This window comes from Nicotiana attenuata, unplaced genomic scaffold, assembly GCF_001879085.1.
Source record: "Nicotiana attenuata strain UT unplaced genomic scaffold, NIATTr2, whole genome shotgun sequence".
Lineage (NCBI taxonomy): Eukaryota > Viridiplantae > Streptophyta > Magnoliopsida > Solanales > Solanaceae > Nicotiana > Nicotiana attenuata.
In genome coordinates, this window is record NW_017674124.1 from 31,789 (window position 1) to 46,080 (window position 14,292).

Here is a 14,292-nt window from a genome sequence, read left to right on the forward strand (position 1 = left end):
AATCTGGAATTGGCTTCTAATCTGGGCTCTTATCTTTGGGCTAAACTCAACAGTAGATCCGACAGAAATTCGAAGCCTTGTAGTTAAAGTTTAATATGGCTTTCAATTGATAATTAGAGGCCCAAAACTGACTTGCAATCGTGGCCCAAACTCTGAATGAGCAGCATTAACAAAACCAAAGCTGCATGTTGGGCTGATGTGCAAAGCCCAAATTGTTAAGTCTAGAAGTCTTTAAAACTGCATTAGAACATGGAAATTAACTCACAAATATGAATTTGGGTTTCAAATTAGGTGGCGGGTTCAAATTAAGAGGATTTTCCCTTTTGTTTGAATTCGGACTTGAGTTTGAGGCCCGAGTTCATAAATGCGAATTAATTAGGGCCCTTTTAGAGACAATGCTGTAATAAAAAATCATAGTTTCTTTTAGGATGGTCTCTAACCAAAATATGAGACGAGCCTCGCCGCACCAAACATATAAATCACGGGGCCCTCATTAAATGCTTTATAAAATCTTAGAGAATCGGGACATGCCATTTAGCGAATTTTCATGGCTTCCCACGAAGTTAATAAGACGCTAATTACTTTAGGCGCGCTTTTGATGATATTATTTTCCTAAATTCGGGAGTGCATTTCATGCAACCCAAATCTAAATCCCAAAACGTTGAATAAGAGGTGTTGAGGATCCGGGTGCATTTCATGCGACGTGATCCAAAAACACGCTCTTAAACGGCGTTCACTTCCGTAAAAAGTAAATAAAAGCGGTAAATAATTTATAAAATTGCACTATAGGTTTGAATATGTATAAAATCAGAATTTTAGCCATTTATAATAATTTAAGCGACCGTGCTAGAACCACGGGATCTGGGGGTGCCTAACACCTTCCCTCGGGTCAACAGAATTCCTTATTCAGAATTTCTGGTTCGCAGGCTCCAATTGGGAAGTCGAATTTTTCCTCGATTTGGGATTTAAATTAAACCGGTGACTTGGGACACCAAAAGCCAATCCTATCCCAAGTGGCGACTCTAAGAAATAAATAAATAATCCCATTTTCGAATAATGTCACTTTAAATGGAAAAACTCCCTTATACATTTATCCTTCGGGGTAGATGTGTAAAAAAGGAGGTGTGACAGCCGCAGCGGTTACTATATGATATTGATCTATGTGTTTACTTTGCTTCATTTGCCTGCCATTACCTGTTGTCTGTGTTACTTCACGTGGTATCTACCCGATTGTCTGGCATTATCTTTTGAGAGAGTGTTTTGTCCGAGGGGCGGATTTCTGTGCTTATTTGCACTATTTGTTTTGCATTCATTTGCATAACTGTTAAAAAAAAGGCCATTTCCAAAAGAGTCTTAAACGGGGCTAAGGAGTTTTTCTAAGATTTCACAGCTTCATTGTTTTTCGCAGCACCGCATTTCTCCCTTTTGTTTATCTGTCCTATTTTGTATATTACGGGCCTTGTAGTCGTATTTATGCTCTAATAGATGCTCGTGACTTGTGACACCCCGGTTTGGGCTGTGTTTGGGTTGTATTCCGCACTTAATAAAGAAATCTCTGTTTAGACTGTGGTTATTTAATTATGTTAACACTGTGAATCAATATTTAACTATTCTGAAAAGGCGAAATGGGTTGGTTGGCTGGCCTTGTCTTCACGAGAGGCGCCATCACGACCGGATCAAGGTTTGGGTCGTGACAAGTTGGTATCAGAGCCTAGGTTACTAGGTCTCACGAGTCATGAGCAGGTTTAGTAGAGTCTCGCGGATCGGTACGGAGACGTCTGTATTTATCCTCGAGAGGCTACAGAACCTTTAGGAAAACTTCACATTCTTGAATTCGTATCGTGCGTCCTTGGATTCAGCTTGAAATGTAACTCTTTGAATTCCTTCCACTCGTTCGTATGCGCGCATGAGCGTCAGTATCAGATGTGCGCTGATGGCTTGTAATTCCCTGATCGAGGGGCGAGATGTGATCTCTGTGAGTTGATGTTGGGCCAGTCTGGAGGGCTTGAGGCCGGATCTTTGCCTATGGCTTGAGCACCGAGGTGCTGATTGTGTGAACAAGTGTTTTTGAACTTATATGTTCGGTAGTGTCCCTATTAGTGGAAATGACGGTTGTGGCTATGTGATGAGTATGTTAGTACTGCGAGGTGTATCTATATGATTTGGAAGCGACGAGAAGGGTCGGCTGAATGATGGAAGAACTATTAGATGCTTGAAGTCCATCCTGATTCGAGTTATAGCCCGATTTATGGGCGTGTGAAGAATCTTTCCATGTTCCTGGTTGGGAGTGAAGTAAATTTCATATTGCGGTATGAGTCCAGACTCAGGAAGATCAAGTGACTGCGTAATGCTTGTGACGGTGGGAGGTATACAGAAATGTTAGTTGGAGGCAAAGCAGGTGGGTTATCTCCTGCGGAGTGTTCTAAGGTTGTGTGATCCTTATGTTGTCTATTAGAATTCTCATTTGCAAGTGAAGAATATGTGCTCAAATTTAAATTGGGTCGCCTAGAGAGCGAGCTTGTCTGTTGCGAGGATGAATGCGAGATTTGCAGAAGATTTAAAGTACCAGATGGTCTGTGTTTCACGAGCTTATGAAGGATTGAGTTCAATCTCAGTATGATATTATGGCAGCAATAGAGTATATGCATTATGAGTTATTAGGTGTGTTTTGATCTATGGCTTCGAGCCAAGTGGGGGAGTTTGCTATTGATTAAGTTGATTGCACGATTAGGTGCTATGTTGGTTCCAGTTTGAGGCGTGTTGGCGAGTCAGTGATGGCTCACGGAGATTAAAGTCTAGGATGGCTCGAGTGAAGGAAAATTTTGAGACAAGGTTATATGGTGCTTCGTAGGTGTGTGAGAATCACAGGATGTCTTAAGTTGTAGTTAGTAAAGAATGCTCGGTGCATAGAGCAGGAAGATGCTTGTTTGTATTGCGATGAGGTTGTATCTTGCGGTGTTAGAGTGCTAATGAGGCACGTGTTGTCCTGCTCGTTTGATCAGGCTAATTGCAGTGCAAATAGAGTATGACTCTCAAGAATGGTTCTAATGTGTTCAAGATTCTACATGTAACAATCAGGTATCTTAAAGTTGTATACGTGGTTAGAAGCCGAGTTTATATTGGAAGAGGTCAAGACTTGTGGTATTTCTATGTTAGTTATGGGATTCTATGTATCAGTATCAGGAAAGTAAAGGTAACGGATTTAGATTCGCAGGAAGTTCTACAGAGTAAAGCATTCTGGGATGTGGTGTTTCTGGGAATGTTTAAGAAAGTATTCAACGACATATAAGCCTTAGACGGTGTGGTTTTATGCTTGGTTCCGTGTGGTAAGTCTGAGTTGAGGATTGTGGTGCTACAGCAAAAAGGAAATATCAAGTTGTGGATGAATCAGAAGGAAATTTAGATAGATGGGGTAATGTGGTAGTAGACCGGACCGGTATGGTAAGGATATGATTTGTTCCTTGGGTGTGTTCGAGGTAATGAGTTCTTATAGGCATTTTGCGGCAATGCTCGTAGGTTTTGACGGCTTGCTTAGCTTGGTCGAGTTAGAAGGATTCAGTCCTGGCAGATGTATACTTTCTATGGGCATGCGGAGCATGGGATGTATAGTAATTTACTTCTAGGTAGGACCAATGGAAAGTTCTTGGCTAGTTGAGTGCATAGATGTCTGTGGCTCGGAAGGGAGATAAAGTTTCATGTTGTCCTCGGATGGTATGGTATATGCGGTATGTCGTGGAGGATTGAGATTTGCGTGTGTAAGGTTACAGTACAGTCTGAAAGGAATTTCATGAAACTCTTAAGCAACGGGTGGCCTCAGATGATTAAGGAAATGGTACTGCTAGTTGGAAGTGATTTGACGAGAGTATATGTTTCAGTAAAAGGGCAATGTGATTAAGTTGATGGCATTTCGGTAGTATTGCAGCACCCTCTGGCTAGATCGACTGCTGATATTCGAGTCTGCTTGGTAGCACAGAAGAATTTTAGAGTACCTCTCATGAAATGATTGGGTATTAAAGGTGTGGCATGTGTTCGGACAGCGAAATTGGGATCAGGTATGATGATTCGTGTGCTATATGGAGTTGGAGACTAGGAGTTCTCATGTTCAGGCTATGTTGTGGTTGTGGATCGTGTGTGTTGGTGCGGTAAGGTGACTATCGAGGATTGGAGACTCAAGCGGATCTTTGGACTTAGTATGTTAGATTTCGGATTATGTCCTATTGGGGATTTTTATATTTCGAAGACCCAACGGACGGCTGGGAAGGATTTTTCTTTCTTATTTGGGCTCTTGTGATGAGTGTCAGTGCTGAGGCTCCTCATATTGATTCAGTCTGGTGGTGAGGGACTTTTCGGATGTGTTTCTTGTGGTCGGGCATGTCGCCGGGCAAGGTTGTTGATTTCGGTATTGATTTGGTGCCTTGCACCGTATCGTATGGCACCGGCAGAGTTATAGAGGTGGAAGGAGCAGTTTCAGGTTTCCTTGTTAGGGAGTTCGTTGGCAGGCCAATGTGGGTGAGTGTTCTATCTTGAGTCAGCTTGGTTGGCTCCGAATGGCATTGTAGAGGGAGGTATTGATTCGACCGTTGTTGAGCTATTTGTAATCTGGAGAGATCTATGAGTTGCCTTTCTGTGTTGCAAGACGTTATGATTTGTTGGTTATGGGCACATATGGTGCGGTTCTATTGGGGTTCATAGTGGAAGTCGAGCGGGAAGAGTAATTGGGCGTTGCTCGGTGAATGGCGTATCAGTTATGTCCTATCGGGTTTGCGTGGTGTATGTTACTTGTTTCACCGAGGGTGTAATGATTTGCTTTGGTTCCAGACATCAAATTGTGCGTGATTGTCAATTTCGAGCATAGTGACTTGAGGTGTTTCATGTGGAACAGTGTTTGGATAGGATCGCGCATTGGCAGCGAAGCTATGTGGAGATATGACCTTGCGGGTTAGATTCGTGTGTTCTATTTCTATGATGTGAGACGGGTTCTCAGCCTTGTGTTGTGGTGGTACGGGTGAGCTTGAGGTATAGCTCTTTCATTTGAGTCATTTTCATGATTTGAGTATGTTCAGACCGTTGCTTATTGGTGCGCGTATTATGCAAGTTATGGCTTAGGCCTGTATTGATGTGTCATGTCACCAGGATGGTGTGTTGGATTCGAGGTGATCGTTGAGATCATTAATGAAAACGAACGGATTTGATTTCAGCTTGTTGAAAGGATAATATCGAGGTTCGGCTCGAGAATCTGCTGTGGTATTAGCCAAAAGGGAAGTGGCTTCATGAATGGTTGATCTGAGAAATGGTGATGGCTTACTGCGTGTTTTTGTTATCAGTTGCAGTACATGTAAAAGTGTTGGAACGAAACTTTAGTTGATAAGAGGTTTTCTACCGGTATTCGGGCATTGTGTGCAGCTGTTGTGAAGAGAAGTTATCGCTACGAGTGTTTGAGTTATGTGGTATATCAGGTAATTGCACCTGAGGTTACAGGTAAGGGTTATTACAGCTGGTTCAGGCTTATTCTGAATATAGAAGTGAGGTTCTGATCTTGTGTATGATTTCGGAAATGGAAATGTGGTTCTAAGGTTTATGGGCTAGATTGGGCTGTGAAATTTCAGTTACAATGTGCTATCGGACCTTTATGAGATAGGGTGAAGTGGGTCACCCCCGGGTATATGCATGGTAAGGTTATTCAGCGATTGGTTGGCTTTTGGAACGACTCTGGGCACGTTCGAGGACGAACGTTTGTTTAAGTTGGGGAGGATATGACGACCCGACCAGTCGTCTCATCAGTTACCGCTCCGTTTCCCCCCATTTCTGCTTCATTATCCGTGTTTTAAGTGATCAAGTTGATTAGTTTGCGTTCGGAGTGGATTTGGTAAGAAATGAGACACTTAGTCTCTTTTAAGAAGGTTTAAGTTGGAAAAGTCAACCTGATGTTGACTTATGTGTTAGAGGGCTCGGATGCGAGTTCTGATGGTTCGATTAGCTTTGGGAGGTGATTTGTGACTTAGGAGCGTGATCGGAATTGGTTTTGGAGGTCCGGTGTAGAATTAGGCTTGAATTGGCGAAGTTAGTATTTTGGCGATTTCCGGTTGGTAGGTGAGAATTTGATCTGAGGGTCGGAATGGAACTCCGAGAGTTGCTGTAGCTTCGTTATGTCATTTGGGATGTGTGTGCAAAATTTCAGGTCATTCGAATGTTGTTTGGTTGGGTTTTTTATCAAAAGCGTGTTTCGGAAGTTTTTAGAAAACCTAGGCTTGAATTCGATGAGTTTTGGGTAATTTGATGTTGTTTGAGGCATTTTGATGATTGGAACAAGTTTGAATGAGGTTTTAGGATGTGTTGGTGCTTCTGGCTGAGGTCTCGGGGGCCTCGGGTGAGTTTCGGATGGTCAATCGGACCATTTTTGGCTTGTGAGATTGCAGATTTTGCTGTTCAGGTGTTGCAGAGTTTTTGGCCTTCGCGACCGCGTAGGTGGTGTCGCGATCGCGTAGAAGAAATTTGGAAGGCAGGAAATTGCTCTTCGCGTACGCGTTTGAGGGGTTCGCGATCGCGGAGGGCTAGAGGTTTGTGCTTCGCGTTCGCATAAGGTCCCCCGCGTTCGCGTATAAGGATTTGTGGGTCAAGGGTCATTGCCCTTCGCGTTCGCGTCTAGAGTCACGCGTTCGCGTAGTTTGGAGAGAGGAAGCATCCCGTTCGCAGCAGCAGTATCGCGTTCGCATAGTGTTATTTTGGGAAGTTGAAATTTAGTGCTTCGCGATCGCGAGACGTGGGTCGTGATCGCGATGAAGGAATATCAGAACTGGGCAGAAAGTTTATTAAACATTTCATCCGCGATTTTGAGTCATTTTTCCTCCATAGTTGCGCATTTTGAGAGCTTTTTGAAGGTGATTAAAGAGGGATTCAAGGAGAATTGATTGGAGTAAGATTTTTGAACCTAAAACGTGATTCTATTGTGAAATTAACCTAGAAATTCATGGAACTTAAGCTAAAAATGGAAGAAACTAGGGCTTGGGATTTTGAAATTTTATTTATGGATTTGAAGGACCATTTGAGGTCGGATTTGAGAGCTTTTGGTATGTATGAACTCGTGAGGAAATAAGGAACCCGTTGATGTAAAAAATTCTGAGTTTCGAGAAGTGGGCCTGGGGCTCGGGTTTTGGTAATTTCGGGATTTGTGCCTGTTACTGATTGTTTTTCGCTTGGGCTTTGCTCCCTTAGCATATTGTGATGTATCCGCTCTGAATTTGGATGCATTCGACGCGCTTGGAGGCCGATTTGAGGGGCAAAGGCGTCGCGAGTTAGAGATTTCGCCGGTTCGAGGTGAGTAATGATTGTAAATGATATTCTGAGGGTTTGAAACCCCGGATTGCACATTGTTGTGCTATATTGAGGTGACTTGCACGCCGGATAGCGAGCGTGGGGTAGAGCACCGTTGGGGATTGTGACTTAGTCCGTCCCGATTGATGATTTTACCGTGTATTCGACTGAAACTTACTTGTTATCATCATGATTTTGGTTGATTGCCATATTTGGGCTTCATGCCAACTATTTGAACCCTTCGGGGATTATTATCACCGTTTCCTCACTGTTTTGACTTATTACTTGAACTCAGTCATGCTGTTTTCCACTATTTTACAACTCAGCCATTTTTTCTCAGTTTTGAGACTTAAACGATATTTCTAAATGATGTTTTGGGCTGAGAACTACTAATTTACAAATGCCCGAGGGGCTTGAAATGATTTTATCTGACCGAGTGAGGCCAAGGGCCTGTGTTGTGAGGATACTATGGGATCGGCTGCGCGTCGCAGCAGTGTTATACTGGTACCGATATGAGGCCGAGGGCCTGGATTTGATGCCATGAGAGGGCTTGATATGTGTGCTTGGGCCGTAAGGGGCCCCTCCGGAGTCTGCACACCCCCAGTGAGCGCCGTCGACGAAATATATGGATCGGGCTGCACGCCGCAGCGGTTACTATATGATACTGATCTATGTGTTTACTTTGCTTCATTTGCCTACCATTACCTGTTGTCTGTGTTACTTCACGTGGTATCTACCCGATTGTCTGGCATTGTTTATTGAGAGAGTGTTGTGTCCGAGGGGCGGATTTCTGTGCTTATTTGCACTATTTGTTTTGCATTCATTTGCATAACTGTTAAAAAAAAGGCCATTTCCAAAAGAGTCTTAAACGGGCTAAGGAGTTTTCTAAGATTTCACAGCTTCATTGTTTTTCTCAAAAGGTTTTACACTTCTCTGTACAACATCATGGTTTGCCTTACGTGATTTCTTACTGCTCAGTTATTATTTACCTTTATTACTCACTGAGTTGGAGTACTCACTTTACTCCCTGCACCTCGCGTGCAGATGCAGGTATTTGTTCCCCCGGTAGCGGGTTCTGAGCTGATCGGAGGCTAAGTTATCAGAGTTTAGCGAGGTGACTGCCAGCGTTCGCAGTACCGCATTTCTCCCTTTTGTTTATCTGTCCTATTTTGTATATTACAGGCCTTGTAGTCGTATTTATACTCTAATAGATGCCCGTGACTTGTGACACCCCGGTTTGGGCTGTGTTTGGGTTGTATTCCGCACTTAATAAAGAAATCTCTGTTTAGACTGTGGTTATTTAATTATGTTAACACTGTGTATCAATATTTAACTATTCTGAAAAGGCGAAATGGGTTGGTTGGCTGGCCTTGTCTTCACGAGAGGCGCCATCACGACCGGATCGGGGTTTGGGTCGTGACAATTATCAACATTCTCATCAAATTGTTACTTCATATATATCACACATTTCTTACGAAATTTGGGTTTGATATCTATTTCAAGTGAAGATTCCCTTAGGAAAAATCTTAGCAGTTACAAATCCTTCTTCTCTATATTTGTTAAAGAAAGAAATCAAATTTTTCACTTCACAACTTTTTTTTTAAACTTATACATAACATATTAGGTGTAACAAAAAATGGGGCCCCCACAAATGTGGGGCCTAAAGCAGTTGCTTTACTTGCTTTATGGAAGGGCCGCCCTGAATATTTATACTGCTCCTCCTTGTCCCTTTTTTAAGAGTTAATGAACTAATGTTCTACACTCTTTATGGAATAAAATTTGCTATACCTTCTTGATAGCAAAACTGACTGTTTATCTCGTATCTCGTGTTTCAAAAAAACTGAAGTTGTTCTTTAGCTGAAGAGAAAAAGATAATTAGTAATAAAATATTTATAGTATAATGAACACTATCGAGGAAGTATATAAAATTGTATGAAAAGCACTCAATGTTGTCTTAAGAGAGGGGTAGCCTTAGGTAGGAAGCTTCAGGGAGCCAATATAATGGGAAACAACTTCATATACCAAGACAAACAATAGAATGGATGGCAAGAAAACAAACGAAAGGTGGATGGTCATAACATATGCAAAACAATGGAGAGGAAGAAGTAAAAAATCAATTAATGGATCTGTGTTTCTTGCCTTAAGTGGATAAGAATAGTGGCAAAACCATTGTTGTTTATACGTCTCAGATTTTTACATTCAACATATACAAAGATCTAAAGAGGACAATGAACTCATTTTTAGTTGCAGGTTTAGTATATGTAGTGCTTCCACCAGAGGGATAACCGTTAGATAATTAACCTAAAGAATTTGATTCAGATGTTAAAACCAGATCTTGTCGAAATCAGACCTTGTTGAAACTCTTATTTTATCTGGTACTAATTGAATTTTGGTATTCTTGTTGCATTAGCTTCATTCGGGATGTATCGCTCTACATTTAGATTTCTTATTTACTGAAGGAGCACAAAAAAAGTAGGCAAGAAGATGAATCTACAGCCCACATAACTAAATTAAGTAGCACTATAGTTCTAACCAAAGTCCACATTTGTTTAATAAAGGAATAGCAATTTCCTTTTAACATTAGTTCCCTTTGAGATTGATATACTTGAACAGGATTAGAGTATTCTATCTAGTAAAGTTAGTCTAAAGCATTAGGATTACTGCTGCATTTGTCATACAAAAGAAAAGCACAATGCGGTTTTTTTTTTTTTGGGGGGGGGGGGGGGGGGGGGGAGGGTGTTGTTAGAAGGGAATAGCTCCACCCTAAAAGATGCAAAAGTAAAGGTAAGCTGTATCATGTGTAAAAATGGAGGTCAACCACTATATGCAGCATTGAAGAACCGCATAGGCGATAATACAAAATGAGTATACAAATCGAATGAAAGAACTTTAATTTTGAAGTGACAATACATTTAGATATTAGCAAGCATCATAAGTACAAATTTTTGGTTGGAATCTAGGACATTGTTTCAGCAAAATCTCCATGCTAGCTACCCATAAACAAATTAGGGAATTTGACAAAACTATCATATTTCTTATACCTAGTAAACTGCATCTACGTAAAGCATTAGATTATAAACACGTAATAAAACCCAGTAAATCATTGCTACTTAAAGTCATATGTAAAGAAAATACAAAATTAAGCTTGATGGTACCTGCACTACAACTACATAGCTATTTATGAAGATTGATCTGTTGTGATATTTCCAAAAAATTGAACAAATGTCCTTTCATGTAGCATTCTTGGAACAAATGTCCTTTTATGTGGCATTCTTGCATGAGAAATTGAAGACAAGTGTTGTACACTTGTCATACTCTAGGCTTCTCTTTTTACCTATAAATAGGCCTTCAAAATAGCCATCAAGTATCAACACATTTTGCTTTGCCTCTTTCGTTCCTCTCAGCTTCCTTTTCTTTCCTCCTTAAAATATTTGTAGTCTACTTTGTTTGTTCCCTCTTTTAAATAGCTGGGTTTGTAATTCAATATTTTGCTGATTCCCGTATCCTCCCAAATGGAGATGGGCTTGTTTAATCCTGGAAAAATATTTCACATTGCTGAAATAGTTTCTTAGGATAGTGCTCAGCACAACTCAAGCCAATTAGTGTATCTGCTCACAAATAATATTATTTCAGTATTATTATTGTAATTTTTCATGTCATTTCCCTACAATCTAGGAAACTATGGCAAGTAATACTAAAGCGGAAATTTTTGATGGTGCTACCAATTTTGGTGTTGTCTCTGCTACTGTTCCAGCCGTCCTGCCTGATATCCACGGTGTTGAAAATACGTTATTGCATCCACAACTTTGGCAGACACTAATGTCAAAACACAGGTATGTGAACAGACATGGTTATATATCCAATGCTAATATTAAAACCTTCAAGAAAAATGCACCTCAATGCAAGAGAAGAGTTGGGATAAATGACAATCTCGCTAAGTCAAAATTAAATTTGACTAAAGCGGATAATATAGTTGTTGCGGTCATCTCCCAAATAAATAATGTGGCCAACGTGAGAGATTGGGTGATAGACTCTGGTGCTACTAGGCACACTTGTGTGGACAAAACTAAATTGTTGTCTTACACCTAAATTGAAAGAAGGAGAAGAATTTATTTATCTTGGTGACTCAAGAACAGCTCGCGTTCTTGGGAAAGGAAATATTCTTCTCAATCTCACATCTAGCAAAACTCTAGCATTGAGTGATGTATTGCATGTTCCTAATATCCAAACCAATTTGGTGTCTGTGGGATTATTAGGAAAAGTTGGAGTGAATGTTTCTTTCGAGAATGATGAGGTTGTATTGACCAAAAATAATATTTTTGTGGGCAATGGATATTGTAACCATGATTTATTCACGCTTAATATTTTTGATACTAGCAATGAAAATGCATCTTCTTCTGCTTATATGGTTGAGTCTATTTCTTTGTGGCATGCTAGACTAGGACATGTTAATGTCGCGTATATAAAGAAAATGCAGTCGCTAGGATTAATATCTATTTTGGACTCAAATAATATTAACAAGTGTGAAATATGTGCTGAAGCTAAAAGTACTAGAAAGACCTGTTTTTCCGTAAATAGAGCGAAACTGAATTGTTGTCTTTAATTCACACTGATTTAGGTGACTTGAAGCAGACTATGACTAGAGGTGGTAAAAGATATTATGTGACTTTTATTAATAATTTTTCTAGATTACTAAGTTGTATTTGCTTAGAAATAAAGATGATGCATTTAATGCTTTTATTTCTTATAAAACTGAGGTTGAAAATCAACTTAGTAGAAAAATCAAGAGAATTAGATCAGATAGAGGTGGAGAATATTGATCTTTAAATGATTTTTGTGAAAAGAATGGAATAATTCACGAAGTAACTCCGCCTTATTCACCTGAGTCAAATGGAGTAGCTGAAAGGAAAAATAGAACACTGATGAACTCTATGTTAGTTAGTTCTAATGCTCCTGATAATTTGTGGGGTGAAGCTATATTATCTGCATGTCACTTACAAAATAGAATACCACATAGAAGAACTGGTAAAACTCCGTATGAATTGTGGAAGGGTTATAAACCTAACTTGAAATATTTAAAAATGTGGGGGTGCCTTGCTAAAGTTCTTTTGCATGAACCTAAAAAGAGAAAAAATAGGTTCTAAAACTGCTGAATACATGCTAATTAGATATGTTGAACATAGTGCTGCAGATAGGTTTCTTGTTTTAAAAAGTGAAGTGCATGATTGCAATATTATAATTGAGACAAAGAATACTGAGTTCTTTGGAAGCAAATAATGAAATTACCTCTAATGAGGAACTGAGAAGGAGCAAAAGGCCTAGGAAAGAATATTTTCCTTATGGAAATGATTTTCAAACTTTTCTTGTCGATAATGAACCATCAAATTATTTTGAAGCTATATCTTCTTCAGATACTAAATATTGGAAAGAGGCAATAAAAGTTGAAATTGATTCTATTATGAAAAATAATACATGGATTTTAACTGACTCACCTCCTGGTGCAAAACCTATTGGTTGTAAATGGATTTTCAAAAAGAAATTTAATCTTGATGGGTCTCTTGATAAATATAAAGCTCGATTAGTAGCAAAAGGATTTTCTCAAAAACAAAATATAGATTATTTTGATACATTTGCACCAGTGACTAGAATTTCTTCTATTCGAGTTTTAATTGCCTTAGCTTCAATTCATAAGCTTTTTATCCACCAAATGGATGTCAAAACTGCTTTTCTAAATGGTGATTTAGAAGAAGAAATTTATATGGTTCAACCTGAAGGCTGTGTCATTCCTGGACAAGAAAATAAAGTTTCTAAATTAATTAAATCTCTTTATGGCCTTAAACAAGCTCCTAAACAGTGGTATGAGAAAATTAACAAGTCTTACTGAGAGGCGGTTTTTCTTCAGTTGAGGTGGATAAATGTGTTTATACTAAAGTGGTAGACAATGATAATGTGATACTGTGTTTGTATGTTGATGACATACTTATATTTGGTACAAATTTAAATATTGTGCAGAGTACTAAATTATTTTTTTCTGCTAATTTTGATATGAAAGATCTGGGTGAAGTAAATACAATATTGGGAGTTAAAGTTATAAGGAGTGAAGATGGAATAATATTGTCTCAAGAACATTATGTTGAGAGACTTCTTAAGAAGTTTGAGTATTTTAATGTTACATCTGTGAGCACTCCTTTTGATGCTAACTCTCAGTTGAAAAAGAACAATGGTGACCCAGTTGCTCAGTCTAAATATGCTCAGATTATTGGGAGTCTGATGCATTTAATGAATTTTACAAGGCCTGATGTAGCCTATGTTGTGTGTAGGTTGAGTAGATATACTCATAATCCCTACAATATACTCATATTGTAGGGCTAAACTAGCCCAAATACACTCTTAATATGGTGTGATATTGTCCGCTTTGGGCCAAGCCCCACGGTTTTTCCCAAAAGGCCTCACACCATTAAGAGATCCCTACACCATTAAGTCCCACATTGGTAGCTGAAAATATGAGTTTTGCAAACATACTACATAGTTGTAGTAGTTTAGCATTGTATGCATATTTAATTTCACAAAATGTCACAACCCAATTCCCAAACCCGGTCGTGATGGCACCTCTCGTGAAGACAAGGCCATCCAGACCAATACAGGACACCTCTTTTAAGCAGTAATTCACCATTAAGAAATTATGAAGCATGATTTAATAACAATAATTTACGGAAACTTAGATAATAATAGTAGAACCATCCGACACAGCCCAAACCAGGGTGTCACAAGTCACGAGCATCTATTAAAGTATGAATACAACTACGAAGTCTGAAGTATACAAAATAGGACTAATAAACAAAAGGAAGAAATGCGGTGCTGCGAATGCTGGCAGTCACCTCGCTAAACTCCGATAACTAAGCCTCCGATCAGCTCAATCCCGCTACCGGGGAAAACAAATACCTGCATCTGCACGCGAGGTGCGGGGAGTAAAGTGAGTAC